General features: G+C 45.1%; 1 non-coding gene across 1 annotated transcript; it reads left to right on the plus strand.

Moving 5' to 3' along the window:
• The first annotated feature begins 1311 nt into the window (after positions 1-1311).
• Positions 1312-1449, plus strand: LOC114817090. Its single transcript, XR_003764940.1, has one exon. It is a non-coding gene; the product is annotated as a small nucleolar RNA SNORA7 (small nucleolar RNA).
• The last annotated feature ends 14188 nt before the right edge of the window (positions 1450-15637 follow it).

Here is a 15637-nt window from a genome sequence, read left to right on the forward strand (position 1 = left end):
GCAGTCTCACCGCCCCTCTGCTTCCTAGAGATGAGTCTGCTGAGAGACCTCCCAGCCTTGAGAGACCTCTGATCTCATTATTCAAGGCTCTTCTCAAGAAACCCATTCCAGTCTGGGGTGATCTGCGAACCCAGATTCTAACCTGTCACAAAGACCACTTTATCATTGGTCCATCAGATATGATGGGAAAGACAATACATACAAAATGAGGCAGTGTGGGGTTGGGAGACAATGAGAATGAACCATTCAAGGTCTGCAGGGGTGAAAGAAACAGGATGCTTGAGGTTTGTTACTAAAAGTTACATCTCAGCAGCAACAGTGGGGAAGACAGATGGGATTTTGCTCTCAGAGGCCGGAGAATAGAACGGGATCCAAAGTCCTGAGATGGGGAAAGGCTCAGGGATAAAATGCCCCTAAAGACCAGGATCAGGCATGGAATATGGTAGCAGAATAGATGAGGGAAATCACTCAAGCCCTTTCCCACAGTCCTTGAGAGCAAGGACCATATATCCTATTTCTCCTGCCCTCACTCAAGTGCTTAGTTCAGTGCTCTGTATTCAGTAGGCACTCAGTTATTACCATTCCTTGAACCTCTGTCTCCAGTATGCTCTATACTCTTAGAAAACAGGCATCATGTCCTATAGCTCTATAATGTTCTTTCAAGTTTTTGTTTGCTTGGATGTGAATATCTGCTGCCCTGGGATTGATGGTCCATTAAAGAAGCAGCATTGCCTAGTGGAAAGATTGCAGGCCTGAAAGTCAGAGGAATTGCTGAGTTCTAATCCCTCCTCTGCCCCTTTTCTGCTTTTTGACCTTGAGCAAGTTACCAGCAGACCAATTTCGTCTCTGCTTACATCACCACCCTCTGCTGGATCCTCTTGTCTGCATGGTGATTATTTCAAGCTTGCCTTTCATATGAGGAAGGCTTTCTGGGGAGGGGTGGAAGCAAGGGGTAGTCTCAGAAAAATCTCTCAAAATATTAAAGGAAGAAAGGCTAAAACCTGAAAATCTCCCCCTCTGCTGATCAAGAAATTGAATTTCTAACATTTTGAGGCTTTTGGAAGTGAGGCAGTCCATATTTCCATGTAATCACTGAGGAGGTCAGATGGTGCAGCAACTATGTAATAAAACAGAGTTTGCCTACAGTACCATGGCAAAGGAAATGTAGACCTACATAGAGTGGGGTGAGATGTCCAAAAGGTGCTCCTAGTCTAAAAATATCATGGTGCATCCTCAAAAAAGTTCCTCAACATCTTGACTCAGAGACCCAACCTCACACCCAACAAATAAACCACAAGCACCCCACGTGTGCACCTCTCAGGGTCGCACCTGGAGAGTTTCCAGTACTCTACCAGTCTCGACTATGAGACGGAGAGTCAAATAGAGGCCTACCCATTCCATTCCTAGCTTGGGCAGTGGCTAGCAAGTGGAAGACAATCTGCTACAAGTCAAAACTCACTCATGCGGGGCAGCAGTGGCATGGGAAAGTGTTGAGGTTGGAGACTCAGGTTTACTGTGCGGAAGAGGGCAGTGGTAAAACACTTCTGTATTTTTACCAAGAAAACTCTATGGATACACTACCAGAAGAAGTATAGATGGAGGTGGGGCGTTCTGGGAAAGGTGTGTCCATGGCATCGCTGGGGATCGGACTCAACTCGACAGCATAAGGCAACAACAACAAGAAGTCCACCTGTGAAATGGGTATTGGCAGTGCCGTCTTTGAGAGAAGGCACTTGGTAGCATTTTAACAAAAGGGTACCTACCGTCACGTGGCCATTTGTGAAGAAAAGTGGCATAGCAGCCATTATGGGAAGGGCTGGGTGATTACCATCTTTAAAAGTTCCTCTATAGCAGCTCATTTTGGGGGAATCTTCATTCAATTATTCATTCAATGAATTGTATTTATTGAGCACTTACTGTGTGCAAAACACTGTAGTAAGCAGCAACTTCTTGGGAGAGTACAATAGAACAGACACATTCTTGCTCACAGTGAGCTCACAGTCTAGAGGGGGAGACAGACACAGTCTAGAGGGGCAGGATTTACAGGTAGGAAGTGCTCTGCATCTGGTGTAAGGTCGTTTGCTGGAGGCAGCCTAGGAGAAGCAACCAAAGATTTAGCTTCCCTCCTGCTATTATACCCTGCCAAATCAACAGAAGGCAGGGAAAACAGCCCTGGATTATGGAGAAAGAATGACATTGAGTTGGAATCTGAAGGGCTTCACTAATCTGTCCTCTAGATGCAGAAGCCTGGTCCCCGTCATATTCATCTATTCATTTGATTGTATTTATTGAGCATATTTAGTGAGCTTACAGTGTGCAGAAACTGTACTAAGCATTTGGGAGAGTACAATATAACAATCAACAGATTCATTCCCTGTCCACAACAAGCTTACGGTCTGCAATTCAAGTCAGGGTGATGCAGAAAGGAATGGGAGGAGCGGAAAGGGTGGGGGGCTTAGTTAGGGAAGTCCTCCTGGACAAGTGCCCTCCAGAAGGCTTTGGAGTAGAGGAAAGTAATTGCTTGTCGAATTTTTAGAGGACTTTCCAGGGCAGAGGCAGGACGTGGGCAAGAGGTCAGAGGTAAGATAGATGAGATCGAGGTACATTGAGAAGGTTAGCATTAGAGGAGCAATGTGTGTTGGCTGGGTTGTAGGAGGAGAGAAGCAGGGTGATGTAAGAGGGGACAAGGTGATTGACTGCTTTCAAGCCAATGGGTGGTGGTGAATGGGCAACCACTGGAATTTTTTGTGGAGTCCTGAACGTTTTTGTAGAAAAATGACCCAGGCAGCAGAGTGAAGTATGGATTGGAGTGGGGAAAGGCAGGAGACTGGGATGTCAGCAATGAGACTGATTCAGTAATTAAGGTGGGGTAGGATGAGTGATTGTACTAATGTGGAAGCGTTTTGGATGGAGAGAATAGGGCTGATTTTAGCAGTGTCATGAAGGTGTAACTGACAGAATTTAGTGATGGATTGAATACGTGGGGTTGAATGAGAGAGGAGTCAAGGCTAAGAGAGGAGTCAGCTTCTGGCAGTCCAGACTTGCCTCATCTGGGTGAGCAGTGGACCGAATTCAACTCTTTTATGGCACCTGAAAAGAGCTCTGCAGGCAGCAGAGGAGTAACTCTGAATGATCAATGTGAAGAGGGCAGAAGTCACTTCAACCATTAAAAATTTATTACGCTATTTATGTTGCTCTTCCTTTCAGCTCTGAGTATCAGGGCCCTGTTTCTGTGGTCCAGCCAAATTCCAGGAATACTCAAACTTCCTAGAGATGCAATTCCCTTTCAAAACAATATTCCCCAGACAGTCAACTCATGCTTGTGGGACAGAATAGGAATTTTGGGCCCCAGGGCCAGGCTGACTTCAAATTTCTGACTGGATAAAATAGTTTTGATTAGGGTAGTAGGGTGATAAGGAATCTCTTTTTCCTTCTGACCACTGAAACTCTCTCCTAACTGCTTCAAGCCATATGTGGCCTCCATTACTACTTGATGTTCTGGACCAAAGGATTTTCCCAGGATCCTATTGGTCCAGCGTCAACTTGTGGCGTTCCCTCTTTGAGAATGCCTGAGGACCAGAACTGTATTCTCCCTCACAAACTAGTGGAAGCTCTGGAGGGGGAAAGTCCCTTTTCAGAAGACAATGCTGCCCACCAGCCTGCAGTTGTCTCTCCTTCTAGCTGTGAGGGTCCCCAAGTCGCCAACTGCAACGTGGTATGAGAATGCCCCTCTAACACCCACATCAATTCTCTGTCAGGCACAGGTAAATGCTTTTTGGGGGTAGAAACTCGTTCTTTTCCATTCACTTCTCCCAAGATCCTACCTTAGGGCTCTACACTCAGTAAGTACCAAGTGCCTTAGGTACTCGGCAAATGCTATTATTTATGGTGATAAAACTTTGTGGATTTTCTGGAGGTACGACAAATTCCCTGATGAATCTGTGCAAATGTGGCTTCTAGGATGTGTCCAATAAATGCTGCTAATGTAAAGAATAGTGCCAAGCTCTTTCTCTTTGGTAAAGCCAGTAGTCATAATCACTACTACTCTGAACACTAGTGGGTAAATATTTTCATAGAAAATCTATAAGACCAAACCTGCAACTTGATAGTCACTGAAATGAATATTCCGGTATTGTTATAGGATTGTGGGACTTTGCATCACTTCCCCATGGCTTCATGGCCAGCAAACGTCCTCCTCTCCCCACCTCACTCCCTCCAGTGACTTCTCCCCACTGGCTCACCCTCAGCTTCCCGAAGGACCAAATGGCATCTGGATAACTTGAATTGTAATGGACAGACCCTGCTCTGATGTGCCTCCTTCTTCCATCACACTCTAGTGGATCCTCTTTGTTCAAGTTTTGTTTTTCAAGCCTGCACATCAAAGGAAAAAGCATTTCTGAGGGTGTGGGTGGAAGAAGGCATGGAATCTCAGAAAATATCTCAAGATGAAAAGGAGAGAAGAGGTAATGTCTGCAAAATTGGCCCCGAGCTGATCCAGAAACCTATCTGCTAACCTTCTAAAAGCCCACATCATCATTATGGTATTTGTTGTGCACTTACTGCGTTCTAAGCCCTGTAACAATCACTGGTTTAGAAATAACAAGAACGGGTCAAACAGACTGTAAGCCTCATACGGGATAGGGACTCGAAGTGAGTGACTGAAAATGAATGCATTACTTTTTTATAGAGGCAGGGTTTATGCAATGCTTTACAAACCTGAAGCATTTTGAAGATCTAAACAGACGGTGGAGTCAAATACAGTTGTCCAATTACTGTGTAGGCCAATGGGACACTCACTTCATTGTAAAACCCAGCTCTACTCCCCTACACCATGGCAAAGTGAACCTCGAACCACACAGTGTCCATTGTAGTATCATTGACCCCATGTCTGAAAAAGGATTGTCAAAAACTGTGTCTTCAGATGTGTAGAAGAGCAAAATAGATCATAATTGGATTGCGGGAAAGCACTAATATCTCCTTTCAACATTGTTGCAAACACTGTAATCATTATCATTATTCCTGTCCTTTGGTAGATGATGACTTTGTGACAAGCACTACACTAAGCACTGGGAAAAGATACTTGGTTATTGAAGCGTATGCAGCACCATGGTGTGCTAGCAGATGAAAAGGGCAAGTCACTTAACTTCTCTGTGCCTCAGTTCCCTCATCTGTAAAATGGGGATTAACTGTGAGCCTCATGTGGGACAACCTGATGACCCTGTATCTACCCCAGCGCTTAGAACAGTGCTCTGCACATAGTAAGCACTTAATAAATACCAACATTATTATTAAAAGAATTATGTGTCTCTCAAAAGAGCACCTTGAACATCTCAACTCAACTCATATTTGGGATGGGTATTACCACCACCATCTTTGAGAGAAGCTACCTGGAGGCCATAATGCAGAAAGGGTTACGGCAACAAATTTGAATAAGACTGCATGATTGGTCCTCACAAAATGATTGGTTACAGGGGAGCTTTTAAAGATGGCAAAGGGTCCACCCTTTCCACACTGCACCATGCGAGAAGGTCTAACTGGCCTTCTTGGTGGAGTTGGCCTGGGAGCCGGTATGAAAGCATGAGAGAAGACAGACCAGGAGCAGTAATAGAAAACTGAGCTCCCTTCCTCCTATTGAACCAGTCCTTAACTCCAAAAGGTGGGGGAGTATGGCCATGAAAAAGAGAAAAAGCATGAAGCTGCGTGTGAAGCTGGAGGGAGGAGCCTGATCAAGGACAATACACGAGTGTCTGTAAAGCCCCTTCCAATCATGTCCAGCTTGATGCCAGAGTAGGTGGGCCCAACCTAACCCTGCTAAGGTGCTGACATGAACTTTGCAGGCAGCAAAGGAATATTTCAGAATGTTTGATGTGAGGAGACCAAAGACAATCAGCTTATAATTAACTCAGTGGGCTGTTTCTCCTCTGATCCCCTTCAGCTCTGAGCCTAGACTTGGCCTAGAGTAATGGGGCACAGATTCTAGATTTCCTCATAGCACTTGGGAATGCAGTTCTCTTTCAATACAAGATGGCCCAGAGAGCTCAAAAGTCATGGGGGCAAAAGTCATTTAAGCGGTTGGAGGCCAATGCATATTAAGTCATTTCATCAAATGAATCTATGGATAAAATTTGTTAGATGTTTACTTTGAGGAAATCTTTGTATTAATTCTTCAGGACAATATAATATGGTTGCTAGACATGATCCCTGTCCTCAAGGAGCTTATGGGGAGACAGATAATGAAATTTATTTTGTTAATGAATTGTACATCGCCTTGATTCTATTTAGTTGCCATTGTTTTTATGAGATGTTCTTCCCCTTGACGCTGTTTAGTGCCATTGTTCTTGTCTGTCCGTCTCCCCCGATTAGACTGTAAGCCCGTCAAACGGCAGGGACTGTCTCTATCTGTTGCCGACTTGTTCATCCCAAGCGCTTAGTACAGTGCTCTGCACATAGTAAGCGCTCAATAAATACTATTGAATGAATGAATGAATGAAATAGATTAAAGGTTAGAAAAGCAACAAGGATAGGGATAGGTACATGAGTGCTTTGGGGTTTGGGATGGCATGAGTACTTAAGTGGATAACAGTTGGCTTTAAAGGATTTTAAAGAATCACCAGCTATAAACCACTTAATCAACTTGCCCCCTTCTATCTCACCTGGCTACTCTCCTACTACAACCTAGCCTATACACTTGTTTTCTCTAATGCTAACCTTCTCATAGTACCTCAATCTCATCTATCATGCCGCTGACCTTTCGCCCAAGTCCTGCTTCTGGCCTGGAATGCCCTTCCTCCTCATATCAAACAGATTATTGCTCTCCCCCACTTCAAAGCCTTACAGAAGGCACATCTTCTCCAAGAAGCCTTCTCTGACTAAGCCCTCCTCTCCTCTCCTCCCACTGCCTGTTGCGTTGCTCTTACTTCCTCCTTCATTCATCCTCCCTCCCATCCCCACAGCACATATGTACGCATCTGTATATATCTGTAATTTATTTATTTGTTTATTTATATTGATGTCTGTCTCTTCCTCTAGACTGTGAGTTTGTTGTGGGCAGGAATGTGTTTGTTGTTATATTGTACTCTCCCAAGTGCTTAGTACAGTGCTTTGCACACAGTAAGAGCTCAATAAATATCAGTGAATGAATGAAAGTGGGATTGATGAAGCAGTACAGGAAGAAAATAAGGTGGGGGGATGATGGCTTATCCTAGGGGGACTTCCTGGTGGAGGTATGATTTCAGTAAGGTTTTGTAGCTGAGGAGAGTATTGGTCTATAAGATACATAAAAAGAGGTTTTCCAGGCAGGATGGAGGGTGAGGAAATGGTCAAATGGCAGGTGAGTTGAGAGCCAGGAACAGTGAATAGATTGGTATTAGAGGGATAAAGTGTGTGGGCTGGGTTGTAGTGAGAGACAAGCGAGGATAGGTAAGGTGGAGAGTGTTGACTGAGGGCCTTGAATCTGATAGTGAGGAGTTTGTGCTTGATAGAGAGTTGGATGGGCTGCCATTGGAGGCATTTATAAAGCAGGAGAGAGTTTCAGGCCAGAGTATGGATGTCAACAAGGGGTCACCAGGTTGATAGGCAAGATTGAGATACAGTGATTAGGTTGGCATGAGATAAGCAGAGTGTGGGGGCTAAGTTGTGGTAGGAAATCAGTGAGGAAAGATAGGATAGGTTAAAACGATTGTTTTAAATCTGATGGGAAGAATTTTCTGTTTGATGTGGAAGTTGATGTTCTTGGACAGAACTTTTTTTAGAAAAATGATCTGAGCAGCAGAGTGAAGTATGTACTGAATGACTACTATATCAGCCCCCTTGCTGACCTCCCAGCCTCCTGTCTCTCCCCACTACAGTACATACTTCACTCTGCTGTCTGGGTCAGTTTTTTACAAAAACCTTCCCCCATGTTTGCCCACTCTTTAAGAATCTCGAGTGATTGCCCATTCTCTTCTACATCAACAAAAACTCTTTGCCATTGACTTTAAAACATTCAATCACCTAGCCCCCTCCTACCTCACCTTGTTGCTCTCCTACCACAACCCAGCCCACACATTTTGCTCTTCTAATGGCATCTTTCTCACTGTACCTAGATCTCATCTATCTCACGGCCGATCTTTCAAACACATCCTGCCTCTGGCCTGGAAGGTCCTTCCACTCCATATCCTACATATTATACTCTCCCCACCTTCAGACCCTTATTGAAGATACATTTCCTCCAAGAGGCCTTCCCTGCCTTGGCCCACCTTTCCACTTTTCCCACTCCCCTTGGTGCTACTCTGATTGTCTCTCTTTACACCCCACTCCCTCAACCCCACAGCCTTTATTTACATATCCATAATTGATTTATTTATATCAATGTCTGCCTCCCCCTCTAGACTGAGATCTTGGGGGTGGGGAACATTTACCAACTCTGCTGTAATGTCTTCTCCCAAGTGCTTAGTATCATGCTCTGCACATAGTAAGTGCTCAGGAAATAACAGCTGACCGATTGGATTGAAATGGGGAGAGGCAGGAGGCTGGGCTGTCAGCAAGGAGGCTGATGTGGAAGTCAAGACAGATAAGTATTAAAGCATGGGTCTCATTTGTGTACAGAGGGATTAAAGGGGCTGTGCACAGAGCATTCTGGGATGGGCTGTGGTTTGACAGGTTGTAAATGTGGATGGAAAGACTTCAGGCTGACCACCACCAGGGCCACGCATCTGGCAATTCTGGTACTAGTGGGGTGGTTGTTTTACACAGCTCCACACCAGCTGGACATATTCGCTGCCTGTCACCACCTGCATGGCACAAATCTTCTGGCACATTTGTACGCCTCTTTCATTAACTCGCTTCAGCTCCACCACTGTCATGTTATCTCCAACTCCACCTTCCCAAACAGTATTTTTTTTTCCCCGGGCATGACTCCTTCCCCTGCCACAACCCCTCCAGATTTCCTGAAACCCAAACCTCTGCTAAACCGTTCCCCATTCAGTTCTGATCCAGTTCTTGCTTCTCAAGACAGCAGAGCCTGAGCAGAGTGATGCATGTTCAACAAACACAACATGTGGGACAAGCTTGAGATTTTGGGTTGTGGAGCCTATACAATGTCTTCCAATGGGTTGTGGACAAATCACTCCTCTGTCCCCAGCTGCCCCACTTGAAATGGCTACTGAAAATTCAAATCCCATGGCCAATTAGGCCATAATGGAGGACCCACCTTTTATACCATCTCAAACGGGAGAGAGCCAAAATGCCATACACCTATCCTTCTAAGCAGGGGAAGCAGCATGGCTCAGTGGAAAGAACATGGGCTTGGGAATCAGAGGTCATGGGTCAGGTCAGAGAACATCTCTGCTCCGCCACTTGTCTGCTGTTTGATCTTGGGCAAGTCACTTAACTTCTCTGTGCCTCAGTTACCTCATCTGTAAAATGGGGATGAATACTGTGAGCCCTACGTGGGACAACTTGATTATCTTGTATCTACCCCAGCACTTAGAATAATGCTTGGCACATAGTAAGCACTTAACAAATACCAACATTATTCTTTGCATCTCTCTTCCACCGGCCCCATAGCTCACCAGTACAATCCACATGGAGATAACAGCATCTCCCTTCCTCCTGCACAGGTCTGGATGAGGTGATAACACTTTCCCAGTGCCCAATCCCCTCCCCTCAATTCCCATCCTACCTGGACGGTGGGGCAGTTGAGGAGGTCGTATTGCCCCCCACCTGTAAAGCTGGGAGAGAATGCAGAAGATCTGAGGTAATGCTGCTCTGTCCACAGAGCATTTTCCAGTGAAAGTCGGAGCTAGTCGATTCTACATTTTCCACCTGGGAAACTTCATCGAGTCTTAGCCGAGGGCATGCCATTGCCCAGTGATGGCCCAGAAGCAGCGTGGCTCAGTGGAAAGAGCACGGGCTTTGGAGTCAGGGCTCATGAGTTCGAATCCCAGCTCTGCCACTTGTCGGCTGTGTGACTGTGGGCAAGTCACTTAACTTCTCTGGGCCTCAGTTCCCTCATCTGTAAAATGGGGATTAAGACTGTGAGCCCCACGTGGGACAACCTGATTCCCCTATGTCTACCCCAGCGCTTAGAACAGTGCTCGGCACATAGTAAGCACTTAACAAATACCAACATTATTAAAACCCTGTTCTGTTGTGGAACACATGGCATTGTGATGTCACCAGTCCCCAGGGCATGGGGCCCTTGCCTGGGGTGAAGCCATTCAGGGCACAATTTCCTGTGGTAAGAAAGATGTCGGTATGGGTCTTGGGATGAGCACAGAACAGAACCAACCCGACTCTTGCCAACTACTCCGCAGAATCAATCTTTCACCTGCAGCTTGAGAGAAATGAGTCAGTAGAAAAAAAATCCAAAAGCAACCCAGCTTAAGTTTTATGGTCTTGCGTTTTACTACCAATTTTTTTCTTGTATTGACTGAAAAAGAGTATCTGGCATACCTGATATTTTACTTGGGTAAAGCTCCATTAATTCAAGCTTATGGAGGCAGTTTCCTTTTTCACTCTACAAATTCAGGTCTACTATTTGTCCTTGCAATAGTCCTGTCTCCTGTAAAACAGTTCCATAAGAGTCAGATAGAGATAATTGCTTTATTAAGTGATTAAACCTTGGTCACAGCCTGAGTGAATTCATCAGAAAAGTAGATCTACACTGTTCTTTCTAGTCCATTTCTCCCTATTCTCTCAGTTTTCTTGGCCCTTCTTCTGCACCTCTGAATTGCCTTCCTTTCTCCCCAATTCCCCAAAATTATTTTTGCATGCAATTTATTTTTGCAAGTATTTGTCATGCTGTTACAACAATCAATCAATGCTGTTTATTGTGTGCTTACTTTGTGCAGAGCACTACACTAAGCCCTTAGGAGAGTACAATACAATAGAGTTCAAAACCACAATCCCTGCCCACAATACATTTACAGACTATAGTGGACAACAGGCAATATAAGTGAATAATTTATAATACATAATTTTAGATATGTACATAAGTGGTGTGTGGCTGAGGGTGAATATCAAATGCCCAAAGGTCAAAAAAAACAAGAGCATAGATAACACTGGAAGGAGAGGGAGCTGGAGAAAAGAGACCTTTATCAGGGAAGGTCTCATGGAAGATCTTAATTAGTTGACCTTGCTTTGGCTACTCTCCAACCTCTTCCACACCCAGCAGTCTTCACCCCCCAGAGATAAAAAGATGAGGAGGGTCAAAGGCCCAGAAGCAATGCTTGGGAGAGAAGAGAGGTTTAGAGGGTGGGGTTATTTAAGGAAGAGAGAGTTGGGGTAGGGAAAAAGTTGGAGAAAACCCAAGGTTAGTGGGGGTCGGGATTTTGGATGATAGGGAGCATAGAAGAGAAGACGGACATGCAGAGATGGAGAGGAAGCTTGGTGATGATGAAGAAAGCTCTTTCCTTTCCACCTCTGCCTTCCTCTTCCCCCATCCCTCTCTGGTTTCAAGTCCCTCACGTGTCAAGCCCAGGGGAAGGGGGCAGGAGGCAATGATGACCTCTGCAGTGATGGCAGCAGGACTGGTAGAGTGGGAAATGGAAGGTGAGAGATATGGGGGTGCATTTGTGATGTAGGGAGAGAGGCCAGGAAAGTTGAAAGCCACAGAATCCCTGGGAGAGACAAGACTTACATGGACTCCAATGGTGTTGGGATGGGGCTACCTTTATGTACCTGGACAGGAAAGGGGTTGAACACATTACTTCAAAGGCTTCTAGAGGAGGAACTCTCTTATGATAGAGGAAGATCTGGCTTCCTTCCCATCAGCCCAACTAATGTGTTGCAACAGCTCTCTAATTCATTCATTCATTCGTATTTATTGAGTGCTTACTATGTGCAGAGCACTGTACTAAGCACTTGGAATTCTCTGTAATGTTTGTGAAGAAACAAAATCAGGGTACCACCTCAGAATGGGGTCTAAGTGAACTAATGACACCAAAGAGATTTCACTTCCAAGACCATCTGAAATAGAGAGATCAATTAATGTCTAGTGACTCCCCCCCAAATGGGGTTCCACTTCTATGCAGATTCAGATAATGAAGAGTCACAGAAAAGTAAAAACAAGCCAGACTATACAACCAAAATAACCAATTTAATATAAACCCCCAAATCCAGTCTATACAGACAAAATAAAACCTCTTTATAAACAGGGGCATTGTCAAAGATATGGGCAACTTCTCAGCTATGTGATTGAGTCCTGTGGAAAATGACAGGTGAAACTCAGTCCATTCAAAAACACTGTGGGCCTGAGCACACACATGAAGGTGTAGATTCTAATGATAATGACTTGTCCAACCCCTACAGTCTCTGTACCAACTGTGTTCTTCCTGGGACAGCAGGTGTGCCAGGCAAGAGTGATGCACAGTGCTCAATACATGTAGTAAGGGTTTTATTTTTAAAGACCATTTATGGACAAAGTGATAGGGTGTAATGTTGACTCTGTATGGACTGTTAGATCAGTAGGCAATTGCCAGGAATATGACCTTGGTAGATCTGCAGATTTAGGGGTTGTCTGTGTGAACAGCTTGAGTCAGAACCCTGAAAATCCCTAATTTTGCTCCCTTTATTCACCACCCCCACCTTAGCCCCACAGCACTTATGTACATATTTGCAATTTAATGATTTATACTGATGCTTGTCTCCCCCTTTAGCATGTAAGGTCACTGTGGGCAGGGAATGTCTCTACCAACTCTGTTACAGTGTACTCTTCCAAACAGTACAGTGCTCTGTACCCAATAAGTGCTCAGGGAATATGATTGACTGATTGATTGAATACCCCTGGATATGGAGTTTAGAGGGCGATTGTGTCATCTAAGATGAAAGATGGGGGAAGGAACAGGGGAAGCACAAAGGGGAGGAAAAGGAGGAATAGGGGACCGAAGGAGATGGGGACTGGAAGGAGGGGACAAAAGAAGGGAAGATGGATAGTTGGAGGAAGGTCAGGACTCTAGCTTTTGATGCTCTCCTCTCTGTAGCCACAAATATCTTTCTTGCTCTTATGGGGTCACGGGATTGTTTCTGGTCAGTGGTGACTTGGAACATGACTGAAAGGGGGTGGGGACTGGTTTCTACCAGGCCATGGTCACCGCAGTCTCGCTTCCCCTATGACAAGCCTGACGGAAAAGCGAGGGGGAACTGCGAACTGCGAGGGGGAACTACAGGAAGATGTGTACTATGCAGCCGTCTCTCTCTGCTCCAGTCCTTCCTTCCAGTAACCATCTGGCTGCCACCTGGGAGCCATCTGACCTGCAGTGGTCATCTGATGGCTCCACTTTATCTCCTATATATCAAGATTAAAATGGATTTTTTTCCCCGAGACCTCAGACAGGAGGGGATCTAGCCTAATGCTGAGGGGCCTTTGCTTCAAGAGTCCAGGGATTGGAAAGGAGTTCCTGCAGAAAGCCTGAAACCACACTGACAAGAGAGGCGACTTTATCCTACTCACAAGTCTCCATGACTCCTGCTGGAAGGGATGGCAGCTCTCAGGTAGTCAAACTCTGTCAGGACAAGCCTGAGGCAATATTTTCCGCAGTTTTCCTCTTCCCTCTACTGCCTCAGGGAGTGGTTCGTTTGTGTTTGTGTGTGTGAATGAGTTCAATAGGGTTAGAAAATCTGATCACTGTTTTTAAGGAACTGTTCATATCATTGAACACTAATCCACTCTGACACTCGAATTGGGACACTTCTAGAAATGCTCAAATTCCCTCCCTGATCTCTCCCCATAATTATCCTCTGGTAATGGACCCATCAGAGATGCCAATGGAGAGGCAAGAAGGCCTCAGTGTCAATATTCTGCAGCTCCAAAACATGCCCGTTCCCACCCACAGCCCAGCTCTGCTAGGACCAAGCCTGGGTTTCGAGTATGTGTCTGACACCCTCACTCTCAGGGTCACACATGGCCACAGATGCTCCTGTGTTATAACTGCCCATCAGCCCCCTCCTTATCTGCACATCTCTTCCTGCTAGCTTTCCTCAGGAAGGGACTGTCATCTCAAAAAGGTTAGAGTGACATCTGCCCCCCCTCCCTGTTCCCCTTCCTTCTCTTTCCCCTCCCTCTCTTCAGCCATTCCACAAGCAGGATGTAGGAGAAGTCACTGATCCTTACAGGGACAGACAACCTCACCATTCTTGTTCATCTATCCTGGGCCTTCCTTTTTTTTATGGTATAAAGCGCTTACTATGTACCAGACACTGTTCTAAGCCCTGGAGTAGATACAAGATAATCAGGTTGGCCACAGTACATGTCCCTCCAGGAGGTAACAGCTTTAATCCCCATTTTACTGATGAGGTGATTGAGGTCCAGAGAAGTTGTGACTTGTTCAAGGTCACCCAGTAGGCAAGTGGTAGAGGCAGGATTACAACACAGGTCCTCTGACTCCCAGGTCTATTCTCTTTTCACTACATCACTCTGTTTCCTTCCTCCTTCCAGAATCAGGAGTGGGGAGGTCTTGACAGTTCCCGAGACTTTGGGCAGTTACCCTGGTGACCACATCATCAATCCAGTCATCTCTTACCCCTCAGCTCAGAATTCTGTTCTCAAGAATCAAGGCAGGTCTCCCCCACCCTCATTTTGGGGACCCAGTAGACTGTAAATTCATTATGGTCAGGAAATGTGCATTCTTATTGTTACATTATATTCACCCAAGCACTTAGTACAGTGTTCTGCACACTGGAAGCATTCAGTGAATATAATTGAATGAATGAATGAGAATTGAGGTCCATGAAGCCAAGGAGCCTTCCCAGTAACTCAGTAGCTGGGAAAGAGGAGCCATTAGGGGTCTTGCTTGTCCTCCTTTTTTTAAAGATATTTGTTAAGTGCTTACTATGTGTCAGGCACTGTACTAAGCACTGGAGTAGATACAAGCTGATCAGGTTGGACATCAGCTATATCCCAAGTAGGGCTCACAGTTTTATTTTCCATTTAAATCCCAATTTAATCCCCATTGAGGTAACTAAGGCATAGAAAAGTTGAATAATTATATAATGATAATGACTATGGTATTTTATAAGTGCTTACTACGTTCCAGGCATTGAACTAAGAGCTGGGGTGGATCCAAGCAAATCGGGCTGAACACAGTCCCTGTCCCAGGTAGGGCTCACAGTCTCAATCCCCATTTTACAGATGAGATCACTGAGGCACAGAAAAATTAAGTAACATGCCCCAGGCCACACAATAGACAATGGTGGAGCTGGAATTAGAACCCAGGTCTTCTGAGTCCAGGGCCATGCTCTTTCCATTAAGTCATGCTTCTTCTCTCTTCTCACCTCCTCTTATTCTCTTCTCTTCTTCTCCTCTCCCTCTCTCTTCCTCTTCTCCCCCAGAGACCTGAACACTACAAACCATTGGTAGCAATGTACTGAATCAATCAATAGTATTTTGTGAGCTCTTATTGAGAGCACACTAATGTACTAAACACTTGGGAGGGAATGATAAAATTACATAGATCTTCCCTCTGCCCTCAAGGAGCATACAGTCTAGTGAAAAATACTGATACTGTTTGTAGAAAACCTAGTATCCAGGAATATCATCCCAAATTGCCAAAAGCAACTATTTTGTGTAGGCAGGATGTGACACCTTGACATTTCTGCACACGTAGACTACCACACCCTTCTATATAAATGCATACTCCTTCACATATCCCACCTAGGG

This window comes from Ornithorhynchus anatinus, chromosome 15 (genome assembly GCF_004115215.2).
Source record: "Ornithorhynchus anatinus isolate Pmale09 chromosome 15, mOrnAna1.pri.v4, whole genome shotgun sequence".
In the NCBI taxonomy this organism is placed as follows: domain Eukaryota; kingdom Metazoa; phylum Chordata; class Mammalia; order Monotremata; family Ornithorhynchidae; genus Ornithorhynchus; species Ornithorhynchus anatinus.